At 43.9% G+C, this 13,406-nt stretch overlaps 1 long non-coding RNA gene across 1 annotated transcript in view; it reads right to left on the bottom strand.

Moving 5' to 3' along the window:
- Window positions 1–1,372: 1,372 nt before the first annotated feature.
- Window positions 1,373–13,406, bottom strand: part of LOC142760611 (uncharacterized) — a 28,978-nt gene continuing 16,944 nt past the window's right edge. The window contains exon 3 of the long non-coding RNA XR_012883327.1: window positions 1,373–1,435. This is a non-coding gene — a long non-coding RNA (uncharacterized LOC142760611). The remainder of the gene's footprint in view (window positions 1,436–13,406) is intronic.

The raw sequence follows: 13,406 nt of genomic DNA, 5'->3' as shown, positions 1-13,406 counted from the left end.
GAAAATTGGATAATCTGTCATTTGATAATCCAGAAGGTCTGATAATCCGTGATTTGATAATTCAGAAGGTCTGATAATCCATCATTTGATAATCCAGAAGGTTTGATAAGTCATCATTTGATAATCCAGAAGGTCTGATAATCCGTTATTTGATAATCCAGAAGGTCTGATAATCCATCATTTGCGACAAAACTGCACCAATTTGCTGTAAAATCACACGACGGGCGGTTTTAGGGCGCACCTTGGTCGGGCAGACGCTGCTACGTGTCTCTATACCCTAAAACTGAGCAACTAGGAGCCAAGCAGCAGATTTTCAGGTCACCTGGACTTCCTGGAAGTTCTATAATTTTCTGACTGCCCAATAATCCAGAATACCTGATAATCCGGTAACCTAACAGTCCAATTGATGCCGGATTAAAGGAATTTTACTATTTTATGCTCTTTTCTCTGTATCACTGAATCCCAAAATATTGACTGGGGCCCAAAAATAGTTTCTTCCTCATTGTAGGTCCAACCCCCCCCCCCCCCCCCACGTAATAACGTACACCCTGTATATAGGACGTGCTACCCGTGAGGTCCCTCCACCCTCCGGCTCTTCCTGTCTCCACTTGCTCGCAGTCAGAAAAAAACCCTTTTGTCTTTCTGGAGCTTTCCAGGTTCTCATCACACCCACGGTGAAGAATGTCAAGAGAAATGAATGAATGCAACCAAGTCCTCAAACCTCATCAGCCTGTAATGAAACAAACCTGCCACCAGAGGGAGCCATTAGGTGATGTCATCCCCATGCTTTATACAATGGACAATGTGGAAATATTACATTATTATCCTACGAACGCTGCATACACGGGTGGGAGAAACCCCCAAAATTGATTTACCATCTGTCCGTTTATAGCGATGAAGAAGAGGATGGGGTCTGGGCCTTTGCTTCATTATAAAATATTATTTTTTTACAAAAACAGCGCCACACCTGTCCTTAGGTTGTGTCTGGTATTGCAGCCCAGCTCCAGTGCAGTGAATGGGGTTGAGCTGCAATACCACACACAACCTGTGGACCAGTGTGGCGCTGATTTTGGAAGAAAATAGCAGTTTTTCTGATCCTGTACAACCCCTTTAATTACTCTCAAGTCTAAAATGTGATGTCATTCTGTAACACCAGGAATAGATCTCATACGCGATCCCTGCCCCCTACATATTGCATACACAGATGTCATATTCCCATACAGTAGATATAGGACTAGTCACTATTCAATGGTCAAAAGCGTAAAATAGCGCCCCCTACCCTGTAGATAGATTGAATTGCTGATCCTCCCAAGCCTTACAGTCAGGGCAGCAAACTGCAAAGTGTTCGTGCACCGTCATGGATGTACCTACCTGTAGGGATGGCGCAATTTTTTATCCCACTGGTTTCTTGTACTTCATTGCCCATTTGTATTTTCTGCAGGAAGAAAGAAAACACATTCAAATTTGTCAGCAGAGGTGGATTTCCTTATTCATTGACAGATACATATATTTGACATCTGCTGCCAGGACTCATAGTCCCTACATCAGTCAGTTCTTACCTTATCACCCTTTGAGGTCCCTTACAGATGCAGCGCATTATTACTCACCTCCCGGTGTTCCAGCGCCGGGGCCCCTCTGGCGGTCGCGGCTGTTCTGCGCCCAGCTGCTGACCGTGTCAACCTCATTCGCCGTTCCTCGCTCTAACGTTGCCCTCCTATTAGTGGCTACGGCTGCCTACTTATAGCCCGGTCGGGTTGCTGTGCCAATGACGTCGGGACTGGCGGCCTATTTGATCCGGAACTTGTCCTTTTTACTGGATTCCGCTCCGGTCACGCTCCTTTGGATTTGTCACCCGGTACCTGTTGTTCTACTGATGGTTTCGACCCCTCGTCCACTGGCTTGTCGCATCCTGACCGCTATCCTGGTGACGACCCTTAGCTCCGTTCCTGGCTACACTTCAGCTTCCCTCAACGCACCGGCCACCAATCGATGACTTCCTTGGGCTGTCGTGACCTAAGAATCCAACCAGTAAAGTCCATATCTCCTTTCATAGGTTAAAGAGGACCTGTCACCTCTCCGGACATGTCTGTTTTACTAAATAATTGTATTCCCCATGAAATAATAATTCTGGAGCATGTTTTCCTAGAACTCTATGTTGTACCATTCCTCTGTTATTCCTCCTAGAAGTTTAAGAATAAAATGATACCTGGGTGTTACCAGTAGGGCGTGTGTCCTTATATTGCATGATACTGTCCAATCAGTGCTCACAGTCTCACACTGTGTAGGGACACGCCCCTTTGACAACTTCATGAATTTCTAGGGGGAATAACAGAGGAACGGTCCAACGCAGAGTTCTAAGAAAAAATGTTTCAGAATTTTTATTTCATGGGGAATACAATTACTTACTAAAACACAAATGTCAGAAAAGGTGACGGGTCCGCTTTAAGGGTGAAGAACGGGCAAATTCCTCAGATTTCGCAACCCCAGACCAGTTCCAAGCCATCGCGGCTCAAAGGATCAAATTCTCTGGTTAGAAACGCAACACTAATGTTAGGTCGGCATCTAGAGTCCCCCTTATACCAGACGGTGCCTTATATATACTTGTTACACTAAGCCCTGAAGCACACGGCCGTAGTAATTTTGCGATCCGCAAAGCCCCGGATCCGTTGTGATCCTTTCGCCGGTAAAAAACCTTCCGTAGTGCATCCGTGTATCATCAGTATTCACGGATCCCCAAAAAAAAGGATGGCTGGAATTGGTCCCAACCTCCTGAGTAGGTAACATGACACATAAATACGGACAGTAAAATGACACGTCCTGAGTTTTCGCGGCCCGGACTCGTGGCCCTCACACGGATCCGTGAACATCACAGTCGTGGGCATGGGGCCATATAAATGAATGGGTTCCTATGTTATCCACAAAATTGCGGATAGCACAAGGACAAAAAATGACGATGCTGTGCAATTAGTCTAAGACATGTCACAAGATGGGGTCCATCGGTGTTTACCGACCTGGAAGGGCGACAAGGAACCAAGTTTTGGACCTTCCTAAGAAAGTCGGTAATGTTCTCGTCAAGAATTGACTGTGTTGCGTTTTTCTATATTCCCACCATATTGGTTTTAAGAAGATTTTTAAGAATATTTCGGATGGCAAGGAAACCAAGACGTGGATCCTTAGACGAACCTTTGGCTTGAACCTCAAAGGAGAAAACAAAGACTTTCTTATTATATATTATAAGGTGGTCCGTAAGAAAACGGAAGAGGACCAATGTAATAAGATGGATGGAGACAATCAGTGAAATCAAGAAAACGTCTTTGAGGAGCCTGAAGACCAAGTCAAAAAGGACATTCTGGTCAACAGGAGTCGAAAACCAAGATTCCTAGAACATCATTCCAAGTGAACCTAGAACCTCAACTCAAGCAGAAATGCCGCTTGAGGTTCAACCCTCTACACCTCATCTTCTATGGTTAGATTGGTTGGGTACTATGTAAGACCCATGTTCTGCCAACTGGAGCCACTAAAACCCCTTGGACCGTGCAGAATAAAAAACAATTCAGGCCAACCGTGGCGTAGCTATAGAGGGTGCAATGGTCGTATCTAGGCACTGGTGCCTGAGGGGGGCAAAGGTACCAGTATTATAAGTGGCGCATGCTAGGTTGGTGGCCCTGTTGCAGATTTGGATTGGAGCCCAAGTGCTTCAAGTTACTCCTCTGCAGACCAAACATATGTTATTATATATTTATATAAAAGCTGACCATGGGCATGGATAAATGGCATCTACTTGCCCAAGCCAAATAGTGTGGGACTGGAGTTCCTTTGCCACACTAGAGGAAATGATTTTGAGGGCCTACCCTCCATCTATACACCCTTCTTTTGGAAGGTCAGAACCTTAGACCACCAAATGATCCTCTAGCACTCTGGTGGGCCAGTCCAAGCCTCATGTTGATGAAGGTGGGGGCCACCAATATCACAAAGTGGTTGCCCAAACTTGATAGCCCCTATATCGGTCTTGTTTCTGGGAAAGGTTTTGCTTTTAGAACACAGTGATGTCCATTATTGTAGAACACAAAATATGGAGCTATGCTTGGCAAGAAGGGTTAATTTCAGTCTTGAAAGAACGAATTTCCACATCATAAATTCCTCCCGAATATGATAAGCTGATATTAGATTAAAATGCAGTAGCCAAAGGCTGTAATATATCCTTCCTACCTCCGCGGTTCACATTGTTTTCACACGGTCCATGTGCATTAACTTACGGAAATTCAACATGATAAATCATAGCTCCTACTGTAAATTGACTTTCGGGAAACCCATCCAGAAGGAGCTTGTTCTCGTCTTCTGAAGACCTGTCAACTCCAGTGAACATTTCAGCGGTTTGTGATTTCCAAGGTTTGAAGGTTGCTGCCAAACTACATGTGGAAACGTGGAGCCTAGAGAAGTCTAATCAGTGCGGTCTCAGGGATTAGTTTAGTGGTAAGCGCAATTACTTTGAAGTGGGAGAAGCCATGTTGAATCCAGGGATATTTGCAATTATTGGATTAGTACAAATCACTTTGTCTTTACTGTTTGAAGTAGTAGAAGAAAAATTATCTTTTAATTGAGAGGACTGCTCAACTACTGAGAGGACTGCTCAACTACTGAGAGGACTGCTCAACTACTGAGAGGACTGCTCAACTACTGAGAGGACTGCTCAACTACTGAGAGGACTGCTCAACTAGAAGACTGCTCAACTACTGAGAGTACTGCTCAACTAGAAAACTGCTCAACTACTGAGGGGACTGCTCAACTACTGAGGGGACTGCTCAACCACTGAGGGGACTGCTCAACCACTGAGGGGACTGCTCAACCACTGAGGGGACTGCTCAACCACCGAGGGGACTGCTGAACCACTGAGGGGACTGATCAACAACTGAGGGGACTGCTCAACCACTGAGGGGATTGCACAACTACTGAGGGGATTGCTCAACTACTGAGGGGACTTCTCAAGCACTGAGGGGATTGCTCAACCACTGGGAGGACTGCTCAACTACTGAGGGGACTGCTCAACCACTGAGGGGATTGCTCAACCACTGAGAGGATTGCTCAACTACTGAGGGGACTGCTCAACTACTGAGGGGACTGCTCAACTACTGAGAGTACTGCTCAACCACTGAGGGTACTGCTCAACCACTGAGGGGACTGCTCAACCACTGAGGGGACTGCTCAACTACTGAGGGGACTGCTCCACCACTGAGGGGATTGCTCAACCACTTAGGGGATTGCTCAACTACTGAGGGGACTGCTCAACTACTGAGAGAACTGCTCAACCACTGAGGGTACTGCTCAACTACTAAGAGGACTGCTCAAAACTGAGAGTACTGCTCAACTCCTGAGGGGACAGCTCAACTACTGAGAGGACTGTTCAACTAGAAGACTGCTCAACTACTGAGAGGACTGCTTAACTACTGAGAGGACTGCTCAACTTGAAGACTTGTCAACTACTGAGAGGACTGCTCAACTACTGACAGAACTGCTCAACTACTGAGGGGACTGCTCAACTACTGAGAGGAATGCTCAACTACTGAGAGGACTGCTCAACTACTGAGAGGACTGCTCAACTACTAAGAGGACTGCTCAACTACTGAGAGGACTGCTAAACTACGGAGAGGACTGCTCAACTACGTAGAGGACTGCTCAACTACGGAGAGGACTGCTCAACTACGGAGAGGACTGCTCAACTACGGAGAGGACTGCTCAACTACTGAGAGGACTGCTCAACTAGAAGACTGCTCAACTACTGAGAGTCCTGCTCAACTAGAAAACGGCTCAACTACTGAGGGGACTGCTCAACTACTGAGAGGACTGCTCAACTAGAAGACTGCTCAACTACTGAGAGTACTGCTCAAATAGAAAACTGCTCAACTACTGAGGGGACTGCTCAACTACTGAGGGGACTGCTCAACTACTGAGGGGACTGCTCAACCACTGAGGGGACTGCTCAACCACGGAGGGGACTGCTCAACCACGGAGGGGACTGCTCAACCACCGAGGGGACTGCTCAACCACCGAGGGGACTGCTCAACCACCGAGGGGACTGCTCAACCACTGAGGGGACTGATCAACAACTGAGGGGACTGCTCAACCACTGAGGGGATTGCACAACTACTGAGGGGATTGCTCAACTACTGATGGGACTTCTCAAGCACTGAGGGGACTGCTCAACCACTGGGAGGACTGTTCAACCACTGGGAGGACTGTTCAACTACTGAGGGGACTGCTCAACTACTGAGGGGACTGCTCAACTACTGAGGGTACTGCTCAAACACTGAGGGTACTGCTCAACCACTGAGGGGACTGCTCAACCACTGGGAGGACTGCTCAACTACTGAGGGGACTGCTCATCCACTGAGGGGACTGCTCATCCACTGAGGGGATTGCTCAACCACTTAGGGGATTGCTCAACTACTGAGGGGACTGCTCAACTACTGAGGGGACTGCTCAACTACTAAGAGGACTGCTCAAAACTGAGAGTACTGCTCAACTACTGAGAGGACTGTTTAACTACAGTGGGGGACTGCTCAACTACTTAGGGGACTGCTTACCTACTCTGGGCACTGCTCAACCACTGAGGGGACTGCTCGAGGGACTGCTCAATTACTGAGGGGTCTGCTCAACCACAGAGGGGGCTGCTCAACCACAGAGGGGACTGCTCAACTACTGAGTGGACAGTCCAACCACTGAGGGGACTGTTCAACAACTTAAGGGACTGCTCAAGCACTGCAGGGGACTACTCAACTACTTAGGGGACTGCTCAATTACTGAGGGGACTGCTCAACTATTGAGAGGACTGCTCAACTACTGAGGGGATTGCTCAACTACTGAGAAGACAGCTTAACTACTGAAGGGAATGGTCAACTACTAAGGAGACAGCTCAACTACTGGGTGGGCTGCTGAACCACTAAGGGGACTGCTCAACCACTCAAGAGACTGTTCAAATATTTAGCGGACTGCTCAACTACTTAGGGGACTGTTCAACTACCTAGGGGACCGTTCAACTACTTAGGAGACTTTTTAAACACTGAAGGGACTGCTCAACTATTGAGAGGACAGCTCAACTATCGAGGGGGTTGCTCTACTACTCAATTACTGAGGGGACAGCTCAACTATTGAGAGGACTGCTCAACTACCGAGGGGATTGCTCAACTACTGAGAAGACAGCTTAACTACTGAAGGGAATGGTCAACTACTAAGGAGACAGCTCAACTACTGGGTGGGCTGCTCAACCACTAAGGGGACTGCTCAACCACTCAAGGGACTGCTCAACTATTTAGCAAACTGCTCAACTACTTAGGGGACTGTTCAACTACCCAGGGGACCGTTCAACTACTTAAGAGACTTTTTAAACACTGAGGGGACTGCTCAACTATTGAGAGGACAGCTCAACTATCGAGGGGGTTGCTCTACTACTAAGGAGACTGCTCAACCACTGAGGGGACTGCTCAACCACTGAGAGTACTGCTCAATCACTGAGAGTATTTCTCAACTACTGAGAGGACTGTTTAACTACTGAGGGGAATGCTCAACTACCTAGGGGACTGCTCAACTACACTGGGCACTTCTCAACCACATAGGGGACTGCTCAAGGGACTTCTCAATTACTGAGTGGACTGCTCAACTATCGAGGGAATTTCTCAACTATTAATGGGATTGCTCAACTACTGAAGAGACAGCTGAACTACTGAGGCGACTGCTCAATTATTGAGGGGACTGCTCAGCTATTGAGAGGATTACTCAACTACTGAGGAGATTTCTCAACTACTGAGGGAATTTCTCAACTACTGAGGAGACAGCTCAACTACTTAGTGGACTGCCCAACCACTGAGGGAACTGTTTAACAACTTAAGGGACTGCTCAAGCACTGCAAGGGACTACTCAAATACTTAGGGGACTGCTCAATTACTAAGGGGACTGCTGCTAAACTACCGAGGGGATCGCTCAACTACTGAGAAGACAGCTTAACTACTGAAGGGAATGGTCAACTACTAAGGAGACAGCTCAACTACTGGGTGGACTGCTCAACCACTAAGAGGACTGCTCAACCACTTAAGGGACTGCTCAACTATTTAGCGGACTGCTCAACTACTTAGGGGACTGTTCAACTACCTAGGGAACCGTTCAACTACTTAGGTGACTTTTTAAGCACTGAGGGGACTGCTCAACAATTGAGAGGACTGCTCAACTATCGAGGGGATTGCTCTACTACTAAGGAGACTGCTCAAATACTGAGAAGACTGCTCAACCACTGAGAGGACTACTCAACTGCTGAGGGGACTATTCAATTACTGAGGGGACTGCTCACCCACTGAGGGGACTGCTCAACTGCTGAGGGGACTGCTCAACTGCTGAGGGGACTGCTCAAAGAACTTCCCCCACTTAATGATGGCTATATTGTTTATTCATATTTCATTGAACCCCTTAAAGGGAAAGATTACCGGAGCAGCGGCGCTGGAGCGGTGGGGGATTTAGTAGATGAGTATAAATTGTTTCCTTTTAGCCCGCCCCCTGCCTGCAGCCCTTATATTACATGTCCCGGACATGCGCTAAGGACAAAGTATACAGCGAGCTCCAGAGCTCCCTCTAGTGGTGGCAGCTCTATGCTGGGGATTTGGAGCTTTGTATTTTCTTTAACCCCTTAATGACCAGCCTATTCTAAACCTTAATGACCAAGCTATTTTTTACGTTTTTCCATCGTCTCATTCAAAGAGCTATAACTTTTTTATTTTTGCATCTACATAGCTGTATAAGGTCTTGTGTTTTGCGGAACAAGTTGTATTTTTTAATAGCATCATTTTGGGATATAGAATTTATAGATTAACTTTTATTATGTTGTTTTTTTTGGAAGGGATAGAAATAAAAAACACCTTGTTCGCCACTCTTTTTTGGGTCCTAAATTTATGCCGTTTACCGTGTGATATAAATAACACAATCACTTTATTCAGCGGGTTGTTACGATTTTGAACAATACCAAATTTATATAGATTTTGTAAGTTTTACTACTTTTACACAGTAAAACGCTTTTTTCCCCAAAATTATTTGTTTTTGTGCCTCTATATTTCAAGAGCCATAACTTTTTTATTTTTTCTGCCGATGCAGCTGTATGAGGGCTTTTTTTTGCGGGACGACCTGTAGCTTATTATTGGTATCATTTTGGAGTACATGCGACGTTTTGATCACTTTTATAACATTTTTTTAAAGCCTGGATGCACAGAAAACAGCAATTTGCCGACCGGGTTAAATAATGTAATAACTTTATAGTTGGGATCGTTACGGACGCGGCGATACCAAATACGTGTAACTTTTTTAAACATTTTTTAATAATAAAGCTTTTTGTAAGGGGAAAAATGTTTTTTTTTTTTTTTTTCACTTTGGATCTTTATTTATTTATTTATTTATTTATTTATTATTAACTTTATTAAACTTTTTTTTAACTTTTTTACTAGTCCCTCTAGGGGACTTTACTATGCGATCCTCCGATCCCTTTTATAATACACTACAATACTTTTATATTGCGGTGTATTACTGCCTGTCCATGTAAAACGGACAGGCATCTGCTAGGCCATGCCTCTGGCATGATCTAGCAGGCATTAACAACAGGCAGACCTGGGGGCCTTTATTAGGCCCCCGGCTGCCATAGAAGACAACGGCACCGGGCGATCTTATCGCAGGGTACCGGTGGGATGAGAGGGAGCTCCCTCCCTCTCTCCAAAACCACTCAGATGCGGCGCTCGTTATTGAACGCTGCATCTGAGGGGTTAAGCGAGCGCGATCGATACTTATTTCGATCTCGCCCATTCGAGCAGGGACGCCCCCAGCCCCGGCGCTACATCAGGTAGCTGAAAGCAGGGAGCTTTAACTTCTCCTGGCGCTGTTTATTTAATCCGATGCAACGCCGTACTACTGTATCGGAATAAAGCCCGTTAGTGGCCGCCGTAAAAACACTAATGGGCGTTCACCAAGGACCCTGGAACATAATTAACATTATTCCTCTCTGGGTACAACCATGGTCAATACCTTACAAACATTAAATTAAAATATAAAAAAATATAGAAAACTCAATTGCGGAGAATTCTCTATCAAGGTCCATGTTAGAACGAAATATTAGAATAGATGAATGGAACAAGGACCAGATGAATGTAACAAGGACCAGATGAATGTAACAAGGACCAGATGAATGTAACAAGGACTAGATGAATGTAACAAGGACTAGATGAATGTAACAAGGACCAGATGAATGTAACAAGTACTAGATAAATGTAACAAGGATCAGATGAATGTAACAAGGACCAGATGAATGTAACAAGGACTAGATGAATGTAACAAGGACCAGATGAATGTAACAAGGACTAGATGAATGTAACAAGGACTAGATGAATGTAACAAGGACTAGAGGAATGTAACAAGGACTAGATGAATGTAACAAGGACCAGATGAATGTAACAAGGACCAGATGAATGTAACAAGGACTAGATGAATGTAACAAGGACTAGATGAATGTAACAAGGACCAGATGAATGTAACAAGGACTAGATGAATGTAACAAGGACTAGATGAATGTAACAAGGACCAGATGAATGTAACAAGGACCAGATGAATGTAAGAAGGACCAGACGAATGTAAGAAGGACCAGATGAATGTAAGAAGGACCAGATGAATGTAACAAGGACCAGATGAATGTAACAAGGACCAGATGAATGTAGCAAGAACTAGATGAATGTAACAAGGACCAGGCGAATGTAACAAGGACCAGATGAATGTAACAAGGACTAGATGAATGTAACAAGGACTAGATGAATGTAACAAGGACCAGATGAATGTAACAAGGACAAGATGAATGTAACAATGACCAGATGAATGTAACAAGGACTAGATGAATGTAAGAAGGACCAGATGAATGTAACAAGGACTAGATGAATGTAACAAGGACCAGATGAATGTAACAAGGACTAGATGAATGTAACAAGGACCAGATGAATGTAACAAGTACTAGATAAATGTAACAAGGACCAGATGAATGTAACAAGCACCAGATGAATGTAACAAGGACTAGATGAATGTAACAAGGACCAGATGAATGTAACAAGGACTAGATGAATGTAACAAGGACTAGATGAATGTAACAAGGACCAGATGAATGTAACAAGGACTAGAGGAATGTAACAAGGACTAGATGAATGTAACAAGGACTAGATGAATGTAACAAGGACCAGATGAATGTAACAAGGACCAGATGAATGTAACAAGGACCAGATGAATGTAACAAGGACTAGATGAATGTAACAAGGACCAGATGAATGTAACAAGGACTAGATGAATGTAACAAGGACTAGATGAATGTAACAAGGACTAGATGAATGTAACAAGGACCAGATGAATGTAACAAGGACCAGATGAATGTAACAAGGACCAGATGAATGTAACAAGGACCAGATGAATGTAACAAGGACTAGATGAATGTAACAAGGACCAGATGAATGTAACAAGGACTAGATGAATGTAACAAGGACCAGATGAATGTAACAAGGACTAGATGAATGTAACAAGGACTAGATGAATGTAACAAGGACCAGATGAATGTAACAAGGACTAGATGAATGTAACAAGGACTAGATGAATGTAACAAGAACCAGATGAATGTAACAAGGACTAGATGAATGTAACAAGGACTAGATGAATGTAACAAGGACCAGATGAATGTAACAAGGACTAGATGAATGTAACAAGGACCAGATGAATGTAACAAGGACTAGATGAATGTAACAAGGACCAGATGAATGTAACAAGGACTAGATGTGTGTAACAAGGACCAGATGAATGTAACAAGGACTAGATGAATGTAACAGGGACAAGATGAATGTAACAAGGACCATATGAATGTAACAAGGACTAGATGAATGTAACAAGGACCAGATGAATGTAACAAGGACCAGATGAATGAAACAAGGACTAGATGAATGTAAAAAGGACTAGATGAATGTAAAAAGGACTAGATGAATGTAACAAGGACTAGATGAATGTAACAAGGACCAGATGAATGTAACAAGGACTAGATGAATGTAACAAGGACTAGATGAATGTAACAAGGACCAGATAAATGCAACAAGGACCAGATGAATGTAACAAGGACCAGATGAATGTAACAAGGACCAGATGAATGTAACAAGGACTAGATGAATGTAACAAGGACTAGATGAATGTAACAAGGACCAGATGAATGCAACAAGGACCAGATGAATGTAACAAGGACCAGATATATGTAAAAAGGACTAGATGAATGTAACCAGGACTAGATGAATGTAACAAGGACCAGATGAATGTAACAAGGACCAGATGAATGTAACAAGGACCAGATGAATGTAACAAGGACCAGATGAATGTAACAAGGACCAGATGAATGTAACAAAGACCAGATGAATGTAACAAGGACTAGATGAATGTAACAAGGACTAGATGAATGTAACAAGGACTAGATGAATGTAACAAGGACCAGATGAATGTGACAAGGACCAGATGAATGTAACAAGGACCAGATGAATGTAACAAGGACCAGATGAATGTAACAAGGACCAGATGAATGTAACAAGGACTAGATGAATGTAACAAGGACTAGATGAATGTAACAAGGACCAGATGAATGTAACAAGGACTAGAGGAATGTAACAAGGACTAGATGAATGTAACAAGGACTAGATGAATGTAACAAGGACCAGATGAATGTAACAAGGACCAGATGAATGTAACAAGGACCAGATGAATGTAACAAGGACTAGATGAATGTAACAAGGACCAGATGAATGTAACAAGGACTAGATGAATGTAACAAGGACTAGATGAATGTAACAAGGACTAGATGAATGTAACAAGGACCAGATGAATGTAACAAGGACCAGATGAATGTAACAAGGACCAGATGAATGTAACAAGGACCAGATGAATGTAACAAGGACTAGATGAATGTAACAAGGACCAGATGAATGTAACAAGGACTAGATGAATGTAACAAGGACCAGATGAATGTAACAAGGACTAGATGAATGTAACAAGGACTAGATGAATGTAACAAGGACCAGATGAATGTAACAAGGACTAGATGAATGTAACAAGGACTAGATGAATGTAACAAGAACCAGATGAATGTAACAAGGACTAGATGAATGTAACAAGGACTAGATGAATGTAACAAGGACCAGATGAATGTAACAAGGACTAGATGAATGTAACAAGGACCAGATGAATGTAACAAGGACTAGATGAATGTAACAAGGACCAGATGAATGTAACAAGGACTAGATGTGTGTAACAAGGACCAGATGAATGTAACAAGGACTAGATGAATGTAACAGGGACAAGATGAATGTAACAAGGACCAT

The sequence above is a fragment of the Rhinoderma darwinii genome, chromosome 4 (genome assembly GCF_050947455.1).
Source record: "Rhinoderma darwinii isolate aRhiDar2 chromosome 4, aRhiDar2.hap1, whole genome shotgun sequence".
NCBI lineage: Eukaryota > Metazoa > Chordata > Amphibia > Anura > Rhinodermatidae > Rhinoderma > Rhinoderma darwinii.
This window is presented reverse-complemented; position numbering and strand designations above follow the sequence as displayed.